Genomic DNA, 10858 nt, shown 5'->3' with positions numbered 1-10858 from the left:
ACTCTTTCCTCAGCTGCTACCAGAAATGAAAATAATCTCAACATTTGACAGAAAGTAAAATTAGATTGTTTCAAAGTCTTCTAAAAATCTGAGTTATCCTTAGAAGAGACATTTTTAACAGTTTGGAGACACTGGATAGAAGCCATGGCTGAATTTGAGTTTCTAGGGCACAGGAAATGCTGAGGAGTGAGCTGAGTGGGGAGAAGGAGCATGATGATCAGCCCAGAAGATCCAGTGCCTTGACTGTTTGGGAAAGCTGGGGTCAGGAAGAAATTGCCTGGAAAAAAGCTGGAAAGTCCAGTCAAGGGCTTCTGCCCCTCAGGCGAGTGCTGGGAGACAAGTTGGGAATGCCGATCTGCTTTTTCTCCTCTAGGTTTTTTTCACTAATGGCAAAAGGAAGGAGAAATACTAGGCATCACCATCCAAGAATATAAAATTCAATTACCCCAACCCTAAGGCCACTTTCATGACAAATATCACTTACACTTGTCTAGAGCCCAATATATGCTCTAAAGATTTTTTCTTCTTTAAAGACTTCAAATGAAGTGTGCTCATGGCTGGCTGAGCACATCGTGTTGCCATGAGCTCATGACTACTTGCAAGCTTTCCTGAAGGAGAGCTCCAAATTACACACATCTGGCCACCATCTTACAGCATGACTGCATCCTGGAATCCCAACAGGCCACTGGAAACAGAGGCTTTATCAAAGCTGTTTTCTGAAACCTGGCTTTAAAAATTGGGAGAAAGGCTTCTTTATTCAATAAAAATCTTGATCTTAGCATTCTGGTTATTTAAAACCTCTCTTCAGGTATGGATGCTCAGGAGCAGGGGGACTTGGTTAATGTGAATCAGGAATTTTAATTTAATGAAAAATTATTGCAAACGATGTTTATTTAAATCGTGATTAAATCTCAAGGTCTGCAGAGCAGGTTGCGGCTGATGTCATTGGCTGCCATTTACTGTCCAGAAAGCTGCACTACTGATTCCTAAACGTCCTCAGCCACATCGTGTGAGTCTTTTTCATAACATGCACAAAAATGAGAACTAGCAGTCTGGGTAACAAAGCCTTTGACCTGCTGATGGGTGAAAGCTGCCGTTAGCTCTGTACTTGCTTCAGAGCTGCCACTCCTTTCCTTTCCTACACCAGTCTCAGAGAAAGAGACGCTGTGTCACCCAGTGGACACTAAAGTGATGGCTTTTTAAACCTAATCAATGACTAATGATAGGTCACCATAGTCTCTTGAAGAATATTTTCTTAGAACTAGACTTTTGTGGTAAAACACCTGGTCATCTATGCTTTGGGTACTTCAAAATATTTGAGAAGCTATAATAGGCCCCAAAGCAGCTGAGTGATCATCTTTCTGCTTCCATAGGGCACGCAGCAGGCCTCATCATGAGGGATGAAATCTACACCTGCTGGTTCTCCTGTGGACTTGGAATTTACCATCGCAAAGATAATTCAGACCTAGCACTTCCCAGAGGTTGAGCCCCAGTACATTGATTGAGGAACTGTCAAAACAGGCTTGCAAAAATATAGTATATTTTGAGTGTTTACATTTAATAAATTAACACTTGTGAAACACTGTAAACAATGCAACATAATTGTGTGATGACTTGTAAAAATTAATTCAGGCTGTGCAGTTTTATAATGGGGTAATTGTATAGTTGCATGAGAAAAAAGTCCTTTTCACGTCTATCCTGAATCTCAGTGACCGTATGCATAACCTCGTTTGAAGTTAAGGTGAAAGTCTAAATTTGACATATTTTGTGAATAAGAGGCCTGGACCAATGCCATCCTAGATAAGCTACTTGTTCTCCCTGTTCTCAAAGGGACACAATGAAATCACATATGAAAAATATTTTTGAGTAACAAGATAATTGAATTTGGTGAGAGAGTGCTGTTCTTAAAATCAGTATGTTGGCAGGATGGTTCTTTCCATCTTTGCTAAAGTTTGCTCTATCTCTGGTCCTAACGTTTTTGAGCAAAGTTTACTGCATATCTCTTGCCAGGTCAGCTGAATATGAACTTAAAGGGACCTAACAAAACAGGCAGTATGCATCGATGATTTAGAATTCCACTGTGCCCACGAGGACAAGTAAGAGCAAGTGCCTTGGGCAAAGGACATGGGTATTACCTCCATAACATGTTGTGCTAGGCTGCATATTCAGGACAGGATCTCTGACAGTGGAGAAATAATGACTTTCTGATGGACTGCTAGGGTGCCAGCATGGATTTTCCTGGCTTCAGTGGAATAACTCATTTTTCCATCTGTAAATAGAGTACTGAGACATTATCTTCATATATGCTTGATGTTAGTCAGGGGCACTTCGGGGTACAATTTTGAAGCTCTAGGGAAATTTTATAGCAAAGGTTAAAGTCCAGAGAGGAAAAGAGTCTAGATAGCAATTGAAAATTGGGCACAAATGAAATATAGTTTGACCCCCACATCTCCTGCATACAAACTGCAGACCCAGCTGCAGTAGGTGGTAGTGAAATAAGGGAAGTTCTAGGGGGGACTCCGTCCTCTTCAGCAAGTGACAGATGGTGTGAAACCACACGGTAGCTTGGCAGTATGGGGCGGCTGCTGCTTAGTCACTCCTAACTCAGGAACCTAGTATTGAAACTTGAACAAGCCTTCCCTGTCTGGCTATAATGCAGCCCAGACATCCCTTGTCAACAAGTTAGTCAACAGTGCTCTGAACAATATCCGGTAAGTCTGATGTCTTACTTGCCGAACCAGTCAAAACAAGAAAAGTGGGCTCTGTTGGAACATTCCCTTTGGTTAACTGAAGACCTCTAGTTTCATTTCTCCCCACCACCATCCCCTTTGTTCATTCACTTGTGCATTCAGTCAGCAGAGGAGCCGGGGGGATATGACGAACTTTCACTGGTTATATACTATGTGCTGGTTACGGTTTGAGGAATACGAAGCTGTAAGGTTTGCTCTCTTTCTGCAGGAAGCTCACAGTCCAGCTAAGGAGACACGTGCAAAAATAAACAATGGTGATCCTAAGGGGTAGATACAATACTGGAGGTGGTACTTGGTACAATGGTGGCTCATAGGAGGGAGAGACAGAATTGCTTAATTGGATCCTTCACAAAAACTGATATTCATCATGATTCAACTTCCACTGTATGCCAGGTACAGTACCAAATATTTCACCTGTTTTATCTCATTTAATTCTCCATTGACTACCATTTCAAAGATTATTAAAACAAAGCTCCAGGAAAACAAGTAACATACCCAAGGCCATGAAACTAGTAAGAGGAAGAGCCAGGATTCAAGTCGAGGTCAGTCTGTCTTTTCAGTTCTCTGATGCTCCTCACCGAGTAATCGGTTGCAAGGATAACGAGCATGAAACTGTCTGGTACGTTACCCTGCGAAGCAGGGTCATATAAGGGAATGGCGGCCATGGGGGCTGGCTTGAGCCAGAAACAACTTCTGCTCCTGGCTGCAGAGGGAACTGGATGGGGAGGCAGCCCTCACACAGGTCTGCCATGAACTGTGACCAGCACTTGTCACTACCCTGTCCTTGCCTGCTTCTTTCAAGGGATGCTGGTTCCCACCTACTCAGCTTCATCCACACTCTTGAAGGGTGCTGATGTAGGGCACCAGTATCCATGGCCAAGGGGATTTTGATCTGGCTTCCTTTGCATATCTTGAATTTTTTTCTTTTCTGACCCTACAAAGGATTAAAAAAGGAAATGCCTCTTTCATTAAATATTATGACACCTACCTGAATTTTCCTGGAGGGCCATCCCCCCGTTCTCACCATTTAGTCTTCTTAGAAAAAGTTCTAGTGAACAATCAAATGTGATTGAGAATTTGGGTACATACTTTCTACCATTTCTTAACCCCACTACTGCCCCTGAGGCATAAGATAAACTATGACTAGAAAGAGTGGCCATGGTTGGGGTAGGCGGGGAAGTTGATTGGTCCTGACCCCCAGGGATTCAGGTGTGACACCTGTCCACCTTTGAGGATCACTATTCTGGCAGTTCAGTGTCATTGCTGCCTTCATATCTGTGTCAGCTTAGTTGTTCCTGTTTGTAGCACATCACTGACAATGCTTGGAGCCTGCTAAGAGAGCACAGCAGAAGAATTATTTTTAAATACGTAATTTTTTCTTATTTGTCCTTGGCACGTGTATATGTCAACAGTGGAGCTTCTCTGCACAACTACCTACCTAGCTAATATTCTGTCTTTTGAATACTCAGTTCTCTCTAGCCTGAGATATGAATCTGGCTCTATCTTCATTCTCTTGATCCATCTCATAGATCCTCTTTCTCTGGTTCTTTTCCTGGATTAATTTCATGGGCTCTGACCACTTCCAACCCTCCCTTCTTAAGCATAGATAAACAAAAACAAAACTGAACTCTCCCATAGCAATCACTGCTCACTACTATTAAAACCACTAAATGTAGTAATGGAGGTGAATCAAACTCAGGAAGACTAGGATAGAAAATTTCCTTTTATGACTACCAGAAATGAAAATTACCCCCATGGTTGAAGCAGTTTCCTCTTAGCCACTTCTATTTTCACTCTGTCTAGATTTCTATTTTAGGCCGATGTGGTTGGAAAGGCTTATAGAACATATACCTTTTGCAATTTACAGAAATGCTTACAAGAGCCTTCCTTTGATATTGGGCAGAGTTGAGGAAATTGTCCAGAGTTACAGTAGTCCACCCTTATCAACAGTTTCGCATTCCGCAGTTTGTTATCCACAGCCAATCACAGTCTGAAATTATTAAAAGGAAAATTACAGAAATAAACAATTCATAAGTTTTAAGTTGTGCACTGTTCTAAGTTGTGTGGTAAAATCTCATGCCATCCTGCTTCATCCCATCTGGGACACGAATCATCCCTTTGTCCAGCACATCCACACCATCTATGTATCCAGCCCTTAGTTACTTAGTAGCCTTCTTGGTTATTAGAGCTACTGTCTCGGTATCACAGTGCTTGTGTTCAAGTCACCCTTACTTTACTTAAAAATGGCCATAAAGCTCAAGAGTAGTGATGCTGGCATATTGTTATAATTGTTCTGTTTTGTTACTATTAATCTCTTACCATGCCTAATTTATACATTAAACTTTATTGTAGGCAGGTATGTATGTATCAGGAAAAAAAAAACCTAGTACATATAGGGTTCTGTATTATCCCCAGTTTTAGACATCCATTAGGAGTCTTGGAACATACACCCCACGAATAAGGTGGGGGGACTACTATCTACCAAAGTTCTACTTTCTGACCTCAGGGCTGAACACCAAGTGCTTGACACAGAGTTGGCATTTGTTAAGTGTTTGAGAGATATTATATGCTTTTCTGGAGTCGTGGACATTGAAAGATACTCATGTTTTCAACTGGCCCAAGCTGTCTAGTGCTTCTTTCGCATCAATTAGACAGAGGAAATTAGGAAGAGGTTCATTCCATTCAACAGACAACACACTGAAACACTGCCTGTGTTACCATCAGAATAGTAATTCCACTTTTCTCCCCTTTTTTAATTATCCCAAACACCTACATATACATTCCCCATATTCGCATCTCCCATATGCCGCAAGTACGTGGCCCAGGTAAATGCTCTATAAATATTGATGATTGAAGCCTATTGACCATTTTTATTAACATAGGATTACAGCCTCTTGGAATATGTAGAGGACTTCCAAGGTAGTCAGAGACGTTTGTACTGCGTGGCTCCGGGAAAAGGTAAGATATATTTTTAATTCACAAGAGGATAATATCCTAAATTTATATATAAATTGCTAACCACCTACCACACATGTCAGAAATGTCATTTTAGGGAATATCTCTTCTGTCTTTAGAAACCAGTTTCCATAGGAGGAAAAAGCAGCCTAAGGTAAAAGTCTTTCTCTTCCCAGCAGCGTAATGAGTGAGCCAAGGTCAAAAGTCACCATCCCACTTCAAAGAAGCTGACAGCTGTGGGGGATTCACAGAGGCAGTTTACAGGAAGTTTGATATTCCAGTTCTTTCAGCCAATGCAAGTATTATTTCTTTTTTAAAATAAATGATTTTCAACAGAATTGCATGTGGCATAATTCAGTAAAGTGAAACACAGTATCAAAATATGAATCATAAACTTACCTGAAAAAACGCTCAAGAACAGGTTTTCCATGGACATAAGTCACATGGCCATTCCTTCTTTTTCTGCTCCTGTATAGAAAACCGAATAGTCAACACAATGTCCATTGGCATGACAGTAGCCCATGAATTATTCGCTCTCCTGTGGAGATGTCACACACTCATTCTGTGAGCAGGATTACAATAGTCTTATAAATTCAAATGGGTTTGGCACATGTGTAGTTCTTTGCTCCAGGCCCCAGTACAGGGCCAGTATTTTTATTTTGTGACCAGAATGGGCATGTTAAATGCTATTTTATGCCATGCAAAGTTTATTAATAAGAAATGTTACCTGTCTCATACTATTTATTTGTTTATTTATTGAGATGGAGTCTCACTCTGTCGCCCAGTCTGGAATGCAGTAGTGTTACCTTGGCTCACTGCAAGGTCTGCCTCCTGGGTTCAAGTGATTCTTGTGCCTCAGCCTCCTAAGTAGCTGGGATTACAGGCATGCACTCCACACCCAGATAATTTTTGTATTTTTAGTAGAGACAAGGTTTTGCCATGTTGGCTAGGCTGGTCTCAAACTCTAACCTCAAGTGATCCACCCGCCTGGGCGTACTATTTATTACATATACTGTACTATTATATTATACTATCATTATTGTTATACTATTACTATTTAGATATATATACATTCCTACTATATACACATACTAATTATGGCTGGTGTCACCATATTAAAAATGTTTCTCAGCCGGGTGCAGTGGCTCACGCCTGTAATCCCAGCACCTTGGGAGGCCAAGGTGGGTGGATCACAAGGTTAGGAGATTGAGACCATCCTGGCTAACAAGGTGAAACCCCGTTTCTACTAAAAAATACAAAAAATTAGCCGGGCGTGGTGGCAGGCACCAGTAGTCCCAGCTACTCGGGAGGCTGAAGCAGGAAAATGGCCTGAACTCGGGAGGCGGAGCTTGCAGTGAGCCAAGATCATGCCACTGCACTCCAGTCTGGATGACAGAGCAAGACTCCATCTCAAAAAAAAAAAAAAAAAAAAAAAGTTTCTCAAATTTTAGCAACTATCATAATCACCTGGGAAGTGAATTAAACAGACAGCTTCTCTAGTCCAATCCCCAGAAATTTTGATTCTGTAATTTGGACTCTGGAATCCACATGTGTACAAGTGCCCCAAATGACCCTGATCAGCCAACAGGACCCAGGCCACACTTGGCACAGCCCTGCCCCAGCTTCATATCCACGCCATTCCCCACTGTGGCCCTGCTGCCAGCAAGTGCCTGTGCATAGTCACTGCGCAACTAACATCCACTGAATGACAGACTTTGGCATCAGGACATCTAGATTTGAGAACTTACTCTTCTTTAACTTCTTTAATTGATCACTTAAACTCTGAGCTCCAAATGTTCTTATCTGTAAAAATGGAATAATGTCTGTCTACAGAGTTCTAGGTTGTCAGTGACAAAGAAGCAACACCAAAAACATTTCTGGCCACCTTGATCAGAAAAGAAATAATTGGATCATTATCACATGATCCAGCAATCCCACTTCTGGATATTTATCCAAAGGATTTGAAGTCAGTATGTCAAAGACATATCTGCACCCCCATGTTTATTGTAGTTTTATTCACAATGGCCAAGATATGGAAATAATCTAAGTGTACATCAGCAGATAAATGAATAAAGAATATGTGGTGCTTATACACAATAGAGTACTATTCAGCCTTAAAAAGAAGAAAATCCTATGATTTGCAACAACATGGATACACTTAGTTATGCTAAGTGAAATAAGCCAGGCATAGAAAGACAAATACATGTTCTCACTTACATGTGGAATCTAAGAAAACATTGAAAGCACAGAAGTAGAGAGTGGAATGGTGGTTGTCAGGGGTTGGGGGAAGGGGAATGGGGAGATATTGGTGAAAGGGTACAAAGTTTCAGTTTAACAGGAGGACTAAATGGTAAATATTTGACATGATGGATATATTAACTAGCTTGATACAATTATTCCACTATATATATCATAATATCATTGTGTGCCCCATAATTCTATACAATTATAGTTTGTCAATATATAATGAAATTAATTAAATAAATAATTGAAAGGACATTGGACAGCTCATGAAATCCCTGGCAAGGCTGAAGGACTGAGGAAACCAGGGGGAGCTGGGCAGCAAGGAACCATGCCAAGATCATGCCACAGGGGCAATCCAGTGAAGACATAGACTTTCATCACTCAAGATTCAGTTTTGAGTGAGAACACGAAGTTGGCCATCCTGGGTCTTGTGTACTGGCTGCCAGGGGCCTTTTCAGATTTCATAGTGGAAATGGGGCCTCATTGTCCCTCAAGATTTACACAAGATTTCTCCAAAACAGGAAGTTTTGAATGCTGGGCAGCTAAATGTGCATTATGAATTAACTCCAACTTAAGTTGGAAGAAATTCAGAGAGGTTAATAATGTACAAACAAGTGGCAGAGCTGTGGTTTTAACTCATATCTCTTTCCTCTCTTTGTACTTAGAACAGAGCCCTCTTGAAGGTCTGTTCTTTTGGCTGTCCTTTGAATTTCAGTGGTCTCAGGCAATTTTTTTCCCTCATCTATTCTTCCCACACCAACAAGGTAAGAAATGCTTGACCTTACAGAGGCGAGCAGAAAGTAGAAACTGAAAAGCACACTCCATTTCCCTGATTATGCCTATGATTAATCACTTTCTGACAAAACGAAACTGTTTCTAACCTCAAATTAAACATTTTAAAAACCAACAAGGCTTGAAAGAACAGAATCACTTCCAATTTATGGTAAGAAGGAGCAGTAATAATCATTGCATCACATCATCTCCCATATGTGCCCTGTATTAGGAATCATACCTAAGTTCGAGAGTCGTCACTGGTGCCATCACGATGAATGAGTGGACATCCCCGTGAGACTTGGCCTTCCAAAGCAAAGCTGGTCAACTCATGTGGCTTTGAGGAAGTCGACTCCGGAATAAAAGTTAATGGAAATGCATAAGCGGAGCAATGATGAGATAGAAAACTACCTTAAATTTGAAAATCATTTCACATTTTATGAAGCACTTTCGCATACCTTAACTTCTTGTAATATCCCTGCATATCCCTTTTTATAGATGAGAACATTTGGAACTCAAAGTTTAAATGGTCAGTTTAAGAAGAATGAGCTGTTAAATCTAGGTCTCTTGATTCTGGTGAAAATCTTGGCATGCTTGAAGACAAGAGTGCTCTTGCAGAGAAGAACATATGTCACAGTGGTATCACCAGTTGGGCAAAAAGCTCTGTCATCAACCAGTCGAGGAGAGGTGAGGACGAGTGCTACCCCAGAGGTGGTAGCTTGAAAGTGAAAAGACAGGGGTATTTCTAACAGCTATTAAGGACAGAACACAGAGATTGGGCTGAGTTAGAGGATAAACTGGGGCAGTGCCTCTCTCTGAGCAGCAGGAAAAGGTCAGCATTGCTGCTGGCTGATGTGGAATTTATAACGAAAGCCATGCCATAGTAGGCAAGGATGTTTTGCTTTAAAAAGTGACATTTGCCTCTTGGTAATACATGCTGCAGGTGTAAGTGTTTGGGGGCTCCACATTCCAGTGTGATGCAAAAAGCACTGGATTTTTAATCAAGGGAGCTGGCTTGAGTCATGCATGTCTATCTCTGAGGCTGCCAGAGTCAGTCATGCAGAGGACAAGAGGAGTGAGCTCTTAGCCAACTTGCTTCAAGTCCATAGAGGTCCAGTTTCTCCTTCTGCCCTGAAAACCTGGGTCCACAGAGCCATCTTAAGTACCTCAAGCCCAGGGCAAAGGTCCTGGTAGCACCACTTATCTGGAGTACAGATCACTGGAGCCATTTGTCTCCTCTACAAACAGGGACAACAATTAAAATAATGAGACAATAGGCTGGTCAGGAAGTCCCCCAATACTTACATCAAAATTACCCATTTTAGCAGCTTGTTATTAGAGCTATTGGGCATCGACATAGCTCAAAAGCTTCCCTCTGGCCATAATAAAACATTTCATGTCACAAATCCCAGGCACAGTGGCCTGGCTCTGTTGACAGGCAGCTGGGCAGGTCCAGGGGCATACTGATGCCAGTGAGGGCCATGGGGCTCATCTTTCCCAAGTCCACATTCGACAACCTCATTTTAGTGGTTTGAAATTGGCCATAATCCACATTGACACAGGGAGGGGAACAACACACACTGTTCAGGCCTGTCGGGGTAGGAGGCTGGGGAAGGGAGAGCACCAGGATAAATAGCTAATGCATGTGAGGCTTAATACCTAGGTGATGGGTTGATAGGGGCAGCAAACCACCACAGCACCTGTTCACCTATGTAACAAACTTGCACATCCTGCACATGTATCCCAGAACTTAAAATAAAATTTTAAAAAATAATAAAAATTAGAAAATAAAATACAGAAAAATAGAGGGAAAAAAATTGGCCATGGTAAGAGTATGTACATCACAGAAATAGACAAATGCCATGAGTCAGAACTTTATATTTTCCAGAAAGCTGGTTATAAAGCATTTACCAGCAGCACATCACTTTTGGTTTTAGGTGATTTTTTTTTTTTTTTTTTTGCCAATGACACAAAGTCCCTTTGCATATCAGGGAGGCAGCATGGCCCCCTAGTTTCCATTCACTTAATGTACTACGGGCAGCCGCTGTTTTTGAGTTATCTTCTAAGACCTCTTATGCTATAATCAAGAAAACATGTTGTCTTAGAAAATTTCCACCACTCTGAGACACCTTGAGTAG

Source organism: Pan troglodytes, chromosome 3 (genome assembly GCF_028858775.2).
Source record: "Pan troglodytes isolate AG18354 chromosome 3, NHGRI_mPanTro3-v2.0_pri, whole genome shotgun sequence".
In the NCBI taxonomy this organism is placed as follows: domain Eukaryota; kingdom Metazoa; phylum Chordata; class Mammalia; order Primates; family Hominidae; genus Pan; species Pan troglodytes.
This window is presented reverse-complemented; position numbering follows the sequence as displayed.